The 11731-nt window shown below is 39.1% G+C and overlaps 1 protein-coding gene across 6 annotated transcripts in view; it reads left to right on the top strand.

Moving 5' to 3' along the window:
- HNRNPAB (heterogeneous nuclear ribonucleoprotein A/B) overlaps window positions 1-11115 on the top strand; it is a 31157-nt gene extending 20042 nt beyond the window's left edge. For 3 of the 6 annotated variants that reach the window (XM_062586959.1, XM_062586965.1, XM_062586964.1), the window contains one exon: window positions 6268-10523. The gene's annotated coding sequence lies outside the window, so the exon portion shown is untranslated. The other 3 variants (XM_062586961.1, XM_062586962.1, XM_062586963.1) reach the window with 3 other exon arrangements.
- Window positions 11116-11731: the final 616 nt, after the last annotated feature.

The following is an 11731-nucleotide window of genomic DNA, read 5'->3' as shown; positions in this document are numbered from 1 at the left end:
AACTTACGAAGTAAAACTTAATTGCTGCCTAAAAGTCTGTTTTTAAAGTAACAGAAGACAGTAGAGGAAAAGTTAATACAGGATAATCTTTATTTGAACTTCTGTCCGAGTAAGATATTTAGTAACTATTTATAATAAGAACCTGAACATATACAATTTGGAAAGTTTATTCTTTGTTACAAATGCAGAATTCATTATACATATTCACACAATTGTAAAAGCCATCTGTACAGAGACCATTTTTAAAGATCTAGTGTTCACTTTTGTTACAGATGAAAGCTCCAGAAAGCACGTTTTTGGAGGTCTCAAACTAATGCACTGTCCATTACAGTTTAAACTAGAAATAAATGATGCCGTACTAATTAATATCATTTTTACATATTAAAAGAATCTGTAAGTAATACTGTTAATAATGCCTTCATTTTTAAAGCAGTTGTTCACCCCCAAAAATGAGTAAATGGAACACTTTTCATGGTACATACATGCTTAAAAACTGCAAAGAGTTTGCAAATAAAGATGTTAAGTACATTTTTTGTATTTTTATATATATATATATATATAAAAATATATATATATATATACACACACACAAAGATACATATTTATATTTTTAAAGGTGATACACTTCACAGAAATTTAGGTCAGCTTTGTATAAAATGCCATGTAAATACATTCAAACAAACAGTTTTTTGCAAGATATGCAGACTGTGCACACACACATGCGAGTAGCCCTTACTCTTACAGTCTTACTGTAGTGATGAAACCACTTACATAAATAAGGGACACTTGCATAACATGGTAGAGGATCAAGCCTCATCAGCATAACTTCAAACAAATAAGGACAGATAATGCACATATTGCATGTATTTTCCTAAACTGTATAAATAAGTCAGATTTTCAAATACCAGCAGTTACAATTTTTCAAAACATGTAACCTCAAAAATTGCAACTAAATGCTAGAATGCATGCCAGTTCTAAAAGACTCGTATGTCCAAAGTAAATGAATACAACAGAGTAGGTGGCTTTGCTTCAGGTTTGATTATCAGCTTTAACTGTTATTTTGTGTTGAACCATTTTAGTGAATACTTTTTTTTTTTTTTTTTTGGTAAGATGCCACAAATAATTTATGTTAGGAAATTTTCTCTAACACTTCACGCCATCTGTGAAGCTAGCCAGCAAACACCAGAACTCCAACTCTGTTTCTAACTAATGCCATTTTACCTCTTCTGTCTGATTTGGAAATTCAGTGGCTAATGTGGGTGCTTACTGCTTTGCAAAACTAGGTCCTTTTTTATTATTCAATCTCAGAAAAGCAGATTTGATATGCACCTGCTTCATATAACCATGTAAAATACCTTTCAAAAGTTAAGCATACAATTCAGTGTTTAACAGCATAGAAAAAAGCAGCAAGCACTATTAGTGTCATTTACTGAGAAATATATTTCAGATACATGAGGCATCTCCATTTTAACCTTCTGTTTCATTAATACCTGCATTATATAAGAAACCACACACAGACTTGCACAAAAACAGCCAACTGTTGCATTAAACTTAGCAGTGATGAGGGAACTTCTACCAGAACTCAGTGGACAGAGACTGATTGTTGTCCTAAGACATAAGAAAACCACAAACGCTAATGCACTTCTTAGTGCGCTGCTTTGCCAATAATGCTACCTGTTGTGCATTCAAAACTCATATATTCTATCTTTCCTGTAGTTTTCCCCCAGGGTCTCGACAGTAGTATAGAGTCCTACAAGCTATTAAGTCATTCTGCCATTTGTTTTTAAGAGACAGGTTTTCAGCGCTTATTTAGCTGCACATCATACAATAGTTGGACATTCCTTTTGTTATGCCATCTAATGATACACAAATTCATAGGAAAGTCACAATATTTCAATTGGGAACATGGAAATTCTAGCAGATGACACTTTTAGTTTACAAATGTAAACAAATGTGAGCAACAGATTCCCCAGAATGGAGCTATGAAGTATTTCAAACTGTACACTACTATTTGGCCAGGGACACCATTGAAAGGCCAGAGACTCCCAATAAATAACAGGGAGACTGGAGCAGAGTGACCAGATGTTACTCTTTCCCTTATTTGCTATAACTTTTCTTTTTAATCACTGTTGCAAAAGATGTCAAGAAATGTTTATTCTTACATAAATGCAGTTCTGTAAAGTTGCCAAGGTCAGCACCTCTAAAGGCAGCATGCCACATTGATTGCCTTGCAAGCTCAAGTGTCTTAGGCCTCTCAAAACGTATCAGAATATTTCATCTCTCACTTGGAAAATCTCCCAGGTTCAACTACTGGAAGCTTAGCTGTGCTATGAAGCACACTAGCAAATACCAAGTAAAACTCACTGTGTGCTTCAAATGAGCACACAAATAAACTAGTATTGAGGTTTTACTTTGTGCTTAGATAGTGAAGACAGTGGGACTAACTGCTTTCAGCTATAATAATGTAAATTGGAAACAAACTCACTCATCAGAATTGGACCAGATACATACAGTATTTGTCTAAGATAAGTGGTTTTGGAACACTTAAGTGTTCTTAAACATTTTAATCATTTGTTATTACCAGTATTTTTGTGCCTCTTCATACAAATCTGTTGCGTGTAAAGAAAATAATTTGAAACTTCCTCTCTCTCTACAATTTCAGAGTGGAAACTCGACTTATAACCAACTACAGAGAGGTTTTATTTAACACTAAATTTATTGTCTGGGTAACACCTAGACTACGCAAAGGAAATGAGACTATTATGGCATTGCCCATGACAGAAATACAAAAGTTAGGAGGGAACAAGTTAAGAGTTTCTATTTACGCACACCCACTCTACAAAGACCTACGCAAAATGCAAAAGAAGCACCCTCACTGTGCGTCCTGTCTATTAGGGGACAGTATCAGGAGAAAAAGTTTCTGTTCCCTCCTGGCATAAAATTTGTTTCTATATATAAAAGATATCCTGTAGAGGGCAGCATTAAGTAAGTATTGAAGGGCCATGAAACCTAAGCCATAGACTATCTTACACAAACGTACTGAATTTACAAGCTAATGGGACACAGTTATATTGACTGAGGGTGACTATCTGTCATTATAGTAAAACTGGCAGTTTCAAGCATCACAGGACTTTAATTTAGCTATGTATTACAAAAGGGTGAAGGCTCTTTAGTTCTAGCCCGAGAGTCAAGTAGATGGGGCTGATAGTGCCACATTCACAAAAATTCACAGATCTGCTCTGAGCTGCGGGCTGGCCAGACAATAAACACTGAAGACGGAAATCCTTGCTGGTGTAAACTGGTTTAGCGCTATTGTAGTCAATATAGTTGTGCATAGTTTCAGCAGGTGAAGCCTGACACTGATTTTCCACTTTGGGGGAGAAGACTAAAGTAACCAAACTAGAAAACAGGCTTTGTAGCATGAAAGCTTTGGCCATAATGAACATTCAGTTTCACATATAATCAATGATCATAACAATCTTTAAAATCATGGGTAATAACCTGTGTCGTTCTCCACAGAATACACTTAATAAATATTGTACCTTGGATAGCATTCAGCCACTCCAGTTCATCATTGCACAGGATGGCTTGAACTGCTGAAACCTCACATGCATTTCACTGGTTTGCTTAATTGCACATGCTAAAATTTATGAAATGACAAAACATAAAAGCTCACTTAAATATTTCATCTTTTTGTTTCCTAAAAAAAGAAAGACACACCAGAAAGTCTCTGCATTTTATCATTCAAAGAAGCATTCATATTTTTAAATACACAGGAGAAAAATCCCTATGGAAATAAATTCATCATCATATACACAAAGTGTTAAAAACAGTGTATACAAGAAAGAAGACTCTCTCCTATGAAACTAAAGCATGTGGCAATGTCTTTTAAAAAAATAAAGTAAAATAACTGCAATCCCAATGCATTAAGGCTTGAAAGTGTTTTAAGTCTGGAGACAGGCTGGGTTTTCCCTGCCACCTGCTTCATAACCCGGAGAAATGTTCCCGAACTAACTAGCCAAGCGTGCAGTTAGATGAGCTGCAAAACTCATCTGCCCCTCAAACAGGCCAAAACATAGTGTTCACTCTCTGGCGAGTGCCTTATCTGGGGCATCCGATGTGCTGTTGGCACTAAACTGGAGTTACAAACAAGGGGGATATTTGGCCTTATTTACTTTTCCCCAAAATATATTCCCAGCAGAAACCCCAGAGAGCTTTCCCCGTTCTTGGACTAGTGCAGCATCACTCCTCCCAGAGCACTTCGTGCTAGTCCAGCCTGGAGGAACAGCGAGAGCTTTCCCTGGCAGCCCGCAGCGAAGGGTGCTGCGGCAACAGCCCTGCCTTTGCACAGCTGAAGCAAAGCAGTCGTTCAGCTCCCAGGGCAGGCGCCGGGCCAGGCTGACACGAAAACCCAGGCATGCAGCAAGCGGTTCTAGCTAGTTGTAAACTAGATCTGCTGGGTGTTGGGGCAAGGCAGCTCTGCCTGCAGAGCTTTGCAGGCCGAAATCTTTGTAGGGGTTTTGGTCAGTTCTGGCACCCTTAGGACTCAACTTAGAAACTTTGCTACGCTATCTCAGAGGATGTTGGTAATAACTGCAAAGTTGCTTGTTGGCTATGATTTTAAATAGACCAAGTCGATTTTTAAGCAAGCTACTTGCTCCTAGAAAGCAGACATAGTTTTCTGAGCCTAAGGGAAATCGCCATGCTTTTATAGTCAGTTAAATTAGACCACTGAATTTTCTTCTGTTTCATAAACAAGAAAAGAAATATATATGTGAATTTGGCTGTGCTTTAGATTTCTCCAAGACCAGTAAGTTCAGTGTTTTAACACAAATCTTTGTTTATTGATGAACTCATGAAGCTAACATGAAATATTTCAGTGAGCAACATAAATCAGTTGCTTGGTCTCAGAATGACCTGTATTTCATAAGCACTAGCAGCTTCCTTATCAATCATCTTTACTGCTACTGACATCTAGTGGTAGCATTTAGCTGTATTTCTGAATTGCTGTAGAAGAAATTTATATTCTCTCAAGTTGGAAGAATAGAGAGGGATTTTCTGTGGAGGAAAAAAAAAACAAAAACAAAACACTGTGCTTCATAAGAGGCTAGGTTACCTGCTGAGTTTTGAGTAAGGCAGCTAGTACTACCAGTAAGTAAAATTTATCTTCATGAGCTATTTGCAAATTCAAAGTGCTCAAAAAGACCAAATAAACATTTTCATATGGAAGGAGAAAATAATCAACTTACCTGACATGAATTTGCTGAGGAAAGTAAATAGTTTTAACTCTTCCCAATGAGATTATGACTGTCCTGAAACAATTTATCATTTAACAATGATATCTGTGTTTGGAAAACACACAGAATCTAAACAGATTTTCTCTTAGACCAAATACTATCAGTATGAAACGAACAGGTACTCTGATACAGTTTGTCAGTCTAACTAACTGATAAATAAGGATATTGCATTCAGAATCTACAGACCAAGTGTTCCAAGTTATGCCCAGAAAAGACTTTCACTGCAGATCATAGCTGCAGTCCCCTCAATAGCCTGGCTTAGGGCTCTGTACCTCACCTGGAGTTCTCCTTTGCACAGGTTTCAATTGCTTTAGTGCCGAAAGGATTTGGTAGACCAGACCTACGACTAGCAGATCCTTGAAGATCTGCTAGTTAAGTTTGTCATGGTTGAAGTGGCAGTAGTTGCCATATACTGCAAGATCCATTTCTGCCACTGTTTCTAAAGAAAATGGAAGTGGCAGAAAGCCAGAGAAACTACTGCACACCAGCTGCTGATTTGTTCACGTGCAGTAACTGAGACATCCAGAATGTACTCAACTCGCTGCTTTGTATGCGCTGGACTCACCATACTCAGGATGCAAAATTAACCTATGCAGAGGGCACCTGGCCAGGATTTTTTTTTTTTTTTTTTTTACAGATTATCACTAAAGATTTGGCAGCTAGCACGTTAGCACTGACAGGTATGGATGGATACCAGCCGCAAAGTCCTCATGCTGGGACAATGATTCTAGCCTTCCTCCTCGATTGGCATGAAAACCCCTTGAGTGGTTTGGCTGTGCCTTAGGCATGGGGAAGAAAATCCCCGGTTAGGAGGGTCGATCAATTTAAGAAGAGATGTCTTCATTATGAGCAGATGTCTTGGGTTCTGTGGCATCAGCGGCTCTGTGTTGGGAGGGGGAAGGCTGCCATGCAGAGCTGTTAGAGCAATAGGTAAAGCACTATTCTGGTATTCTGTATCAATGTTTTGCAGGCCTGGCAAGTGGTCACAGTTGATGCCTACAAGCACTGGATATTCCACACAAGTTGAAGACGGAATACTGACTTGTTTACCTGAAGATAATAGGACTTCGGGGTATTTCCTCAGAGAAAATATAAATTTTAATATAATTTCATAAGCTTCGGAGGTTAGCTTGTCTTGTAGCTTCAGTGATATCAAAATTCTTCAAGTAGGAGCTAGATAGAAAGCTGTTTAGTTTTTGCCATCATATGTAAAACAAGACTTTTCTATCTGCATTGTAGATTGTTTGTGGACACTTCCAGATTCTTGTGCTTTTCCGCAGTCATTCTGGGGACTGACCTCTCATTGATATCAACAGAAGTTCCATGAAAGGACGAGTGCAGGATATTGAGTGTAGAGGCCCACAGTGTGGTTTGGAGTAGTGTATTGCTTTAGTTTGGAGATGACTGGGGGAGATGGGAAGATCAACTGTATACTAAGGGAACAATTACAGATCTTCTTCCCAGTGACATCAATGAGAGATTTGCCTTCAACCTTCCACAGAAGAAGAATTTAGCTTTAATTTGGGACAGTAAAGGGGTTTTCCAAAAGCACTAAAGCCAGTGGGAGCTTGTTTTCCAGCTGCTCCTTTTGCCTTTAAAAAACCCCCACACCAAAAGCGATAGCTAACATCATGAAATGGAAGTAAATAAAATGCATTTTCCTTGCTGTTTGAGTTACATAATTCTTGTTTCTTGATTTGTTAGTTGATCTGCTCAGATTTAATCTATATGATGACCAAGAATAGGATCAACAACTGTCAATAACTGGTAAAAATGCAAAGTATAGCCACAAAGCGAGCAATGTGTACGTACAGAACCTAAGCAGCTGACAAAGACAGGTAGCAAAAATTCACTGCCTATAGCTCTGAGTCTTTTATGTCCACCTCTACTGTGCTAGATGTCCATTTCAGGATTTATCAGCAAACACTCCCCAGGTTAAGTTCAAGGACAGCTAGGACACAGTCACTGATAAACATTCACAAACATCAGTCAGACTTCACCCCATCTCCTTGTAGCACTGAGCATGTTGCTTCTGTTCTACAGAATACCAGAGCGAGAATTAACTTAGCACTAGGTCAGTTTGTACAGGGCATATTGCCCTTGGATCGCATCCCTCCCTCAAATCCTCGGTCGCCAGTTGCCCTCAAGAGGTGCAGCAGAACAAGGACCTAATGGAGGTTCAGATCTACTCAGCATACAAAAAAATAACTCCCTTTCCCCTTCTTTAAGTTCAAGGCTACAAAGAGCTCTTCCACATTGTTTGGTTTGTTGTCATGGATGGGCTGTTAATTCCACCTCAGACTCTATACTGAGCCTAGCAACTTGTATTTGGCCAAAACATTTCCTCCAGACATGATCTGTCAAATCAAAAAGCCATTAAAGGGAACAGGGATCCAATCACTGGTCTGGTTGTCATTAATTAGCCTCACTATTGACAATCCATGGCTTACTTTATGTTTGCGTAGCTTCAGCTTCCAGCCAATGGATGGATCTTTGTACATATTTCTCTGTTCAGTGTAAGAACTTGTTATATAAACCATCTCCTCCCTGCAAAGGAATCCAATTGCTTCCTGATCTTCATTTTAAGCTGAACAGACTCCTGTAAAGAATTTTCTTCCTCTCTGAAATATTTTTTATGGCTCTTTTACTACACAATCTGTAATTTTTTAACATCTTCAAAAATGTTAACAGTGGAATAGTTTGCAAATTTTTTATTGGTCTCATTAATGCCATATGCAGAGATAGATACTGTAATCTTCCTTTTATTCATTACTCTGCTCTGCATGGGATGTGCTGGAGATCAGACAATTTAAAGAAAGAGACCAAAAAGAGGGAAAGAGGCACTTGCAGACAGTTACCCAGTTTACAATTAAACCACGTAAACCAAGAAAATCAAATACAAAGGAAGCCCACAAGCCAGGAGAATTAAATACTACAAACTCCCAGGTTTTGAGAACCTCAGTAGCAAGCAACATTATTTGCTCTGTTGCCTAAGACTTCAGCAGAGCCCTTCCTATCCTGCAGCTCTCTTCACTGACAGTATTGCTAGATTTTATGTCTTGAAATACTGCAGTCGAGGTTTTCTAAGGAATTCGAGTTCTGCAGTAACAAAGCGTTTGCAAATCTTCAGCCAAAGAACCCATAACTGGATGCAGAGGTGTTTCCTCTTGAGATAAAAGTTTCTGTTGATAGTAGCTGAAATATCCACAGGTAGTCAAGATTGTTGCTTTTAACCGTAGGATTGCTATTTCCATTACAGCAACAGAAGGTAGCAATGAATGGAGCTTGGCTTTGTTTCCTCTGCAAACTGAAAGTCCTTTTCTTTGGCCAGATAGTATATGGCAAGTTCTTTCCTTTCTAGGGCTGCATCCTTTTTTTCTTTTTAGTTTTCAGCCAGTTTTTTTCATCCTTTTAATGTGCACGTGCAACGGAAAAACGGAGTTGAGAGCCTACTTAGGATAGGAATCTTCCCTCCTTCATGCTATAAAGCATGCTAGGCAACACACAGTCTCAGGCCTGTTAGTTCACACAGCAACATCAGCAGTGAATACTCTTCATTCCCAGCTACTGTTATAGGTACCTTGATCAAATCCAGATGTTATCATGCATATCTTACGGGTTTGGGAGCCTTAAAATATTTTCAAAGTCTATAAATGACAGAATCCAGTATAAAAAAGGTCAATATATTACTGTTGAAGAGTTTTTGTTCCTTTTTTATACAAAAATTAGAAAGATCAAAATATATCACATATTTACACACTGTGCTTCATGCTTAGAGATCACTGCAAAAGAACACAAATAACAAATGTTTTAATCAGAGAACTGCTCCATTACAGTTACTAATTTTCTTGTTAATATTGTAAGGATTGATATTCATTTTTTTTTCTTAACATTAAAAATACATCTAAATGACTTTCCAAAGAGCTAAAAACCTTTTACATGTTAAGGGCATGCTTACATTCTAACTGAGGGTTTGCAACCAGTTAGTAACGCTGCTTGCTATTAACTTGAATTACGTCCACGTACCATATGTTTGAAACCGGGTTAGTAATTCCATTCTGCTCCAGTGGCCTGGCCTTGTTGGAGAAGGAGATTACGGCACCCACCCTCTTAAAAGCTAGGATCAAAAGCTCATCTTAGGGGGGGGACCTGTCTAATCGCTCTCGCAGGAGCAATCTTTTGCACTGGACGGCCCTGCATTAACCACTGGCGTGCTGGGGCGTAGGGCGAGACATTTCCAAGTATCCGACCACCCGTACCCAGATCTGCCGACTGAAACGCTGAAGCAGTGTAGTGGTTGTGGAGGCATAATTACCGTGGCAGGAGAGTCTGTGTGGAAACGAGTGCTTTGTAACTCTGACAAAAAGGGTGATGGACTGTGAAGTCTCAGCTATAAGATACAGTGTGAACTGCTGTTGCACAAGCCTGACTTGCAGAACTGTGGAGTCTTTGCATGACTGGTTCCTAAACCACTCGGGCCAAAATAAAGGCCCAGGCTGCACTAGCCTGAAAAAGAGATTGTTACTGACACTATTAACAAGAATGACTTTTCATGGTTAGCAAGTTTTTTGGGGTGTTTTTTCCACTTCTTGGGCAGAAACCAGTCTACAACTGTGGGGAACAAGATAACCAAAGCAGATGGACTCCTGTTCTTGCAAGGCATGACACTCAGATGATACCATCTATTGCTTAACAGAAACAGAGCAGTACAAACAGTTACCGTGCAGCCAAAATTGCTCTGCCTACTCAAGGATATATAATTGTTATACCATACCTTTTGCCAACATCCTGCTACTGGCAGTCCATCTGGTCCCTGCAAAAGTGAGTTTAGAAATTTAATTTCTGTTGACAGTGACTTAAATGTCACAACGATGAAAGACTTGGCAGCACAATTCAAGACAGTTACCATGCAAAACCCATGTAACTTTGTCTACACAGAAAGAAAAAACACGCAGGCAATGTAGTCTGTGTGTCAAGCATAATGCAAAATTGAATACAGCCCAGGGTGAAAAAAATAACCATACTCTTTCTTTCTTTAAACAAAAAAGAAAATGTAAACAAACACAAAAATTTGGACCCACAGTTCATTAATTTCACAATCTGCTTTAAAAGACAGTGATTTTTGCAATCAGAAAAATACATGGAAAACATGATGTGGCAATGTACCTTTTGTTAGTATGTGCATTTTAGATTGCGGGAGATTAAAATTCTTTTTTCTTTTAATGATATCTTGGTTGTGTTAAATTCAAGTCTGCAGTGCTTAATTTCTTTGAGAAATCTTGAGTTGCTGAACTGATTGGAATAGGATGAATTGTGGACTATGCAAAGGGAGTAAGCATGGAGGGAAATATTTGTCTTTTTCTGATGGAGATACAAGAAAACATAGCCAAAATTGCTTATCTAGCAGGAGGAAACCAGTGAAATGGAAGGAAACGCTTAGAAGAGGAATGGACTATGTATGACCCACTCTGTCATTCAAGATAACTTTAGAAGAAACAGCTGACTTGCCTTGCCTTTTCTGATGTGGGATTTTTTTTAAGGCTCTTGGATCTCTGATTGCACGAATCTCTGCATGTACAGAAGAGCTACCGAGAGCACGTGGGCACTGCCCCTTCCCTCAGAGCCATCTCCAGATTAACTAGGGCTTGGAAGTCACACGGATGCGTATGCAGCGGAGATAACTGCTAGTGCAAATACAGGTCAAAAATGCATTTTCTACAATTTTTACTGTAAATGTCAGTCATCACATTTTTTGTATTCTGTATTGATTTTGTATGTAAAATAGCCTCTGCCCAATAAAACAGATGCAGTGAAGTAAGGTTACCCTCTCTAGCTACTCAGTGTACCACGTCAAGCAATTTTTACATACTTTCCTATAGCATAAACAGTAGCTAGGTATCATACAACTTTTTTCTGCTGACACCCGTCAATATTTTGTTCCATATCTATTAATAAAAAAAAGTCCAACCTGTACATTTATCATAGTTGTCTGGGGATAAAGGGCAAGGGGAGGGGGAACACACAGGGTAGTTGTTTGACCCAGGAAGATCCTGATGTGCTGGTAGAGCACATCCTAACCCACTGGTGGTCACAGCGATGATTTCTGCCCTGGGCCTTCTCTCCCTTCCGTGCACTCAAGATACCCGTCTTGGCAGTCACAAAACTGCACACATTTTTATCACGTTTCACTCAATTGATTCCAAAGTGACCTGCCAACTTAAAACACGCTTTGCAAACTGTGTATGAGGCTCATGCTATAAACTCATGGAGTGAAGGCAGTCACCGAGAGCACAGCAAACGGCCGACGCACGGTAGGGCGCACAACGAAGACACTCCCCCACAGCATGCAACTAACCCGTATGCATGGGAGCATGGAGATACAAAAAGTGCTTTATTAACTAGTCCCGTTGTACTTCTATAGAGAGAAATCTACT

The sequence above is a fragment of the Rhea pennata genome, chromosome 14 (assembly GCF_028389875.1).
Source record: "Rhea pennata isolate bPtePen1 chromosome 14, bPtePen1.pri, whole genome shotgun sequence".
Taxonomy (NCBI): Eukaryota; Metazoa; Chordata; class Aves; order Rheiformes; family Rheidae; genus Rhea; species Rhea pennata.
This window is presented reverse-complemented; position numbering and strand designations above follow the sequence as displayed.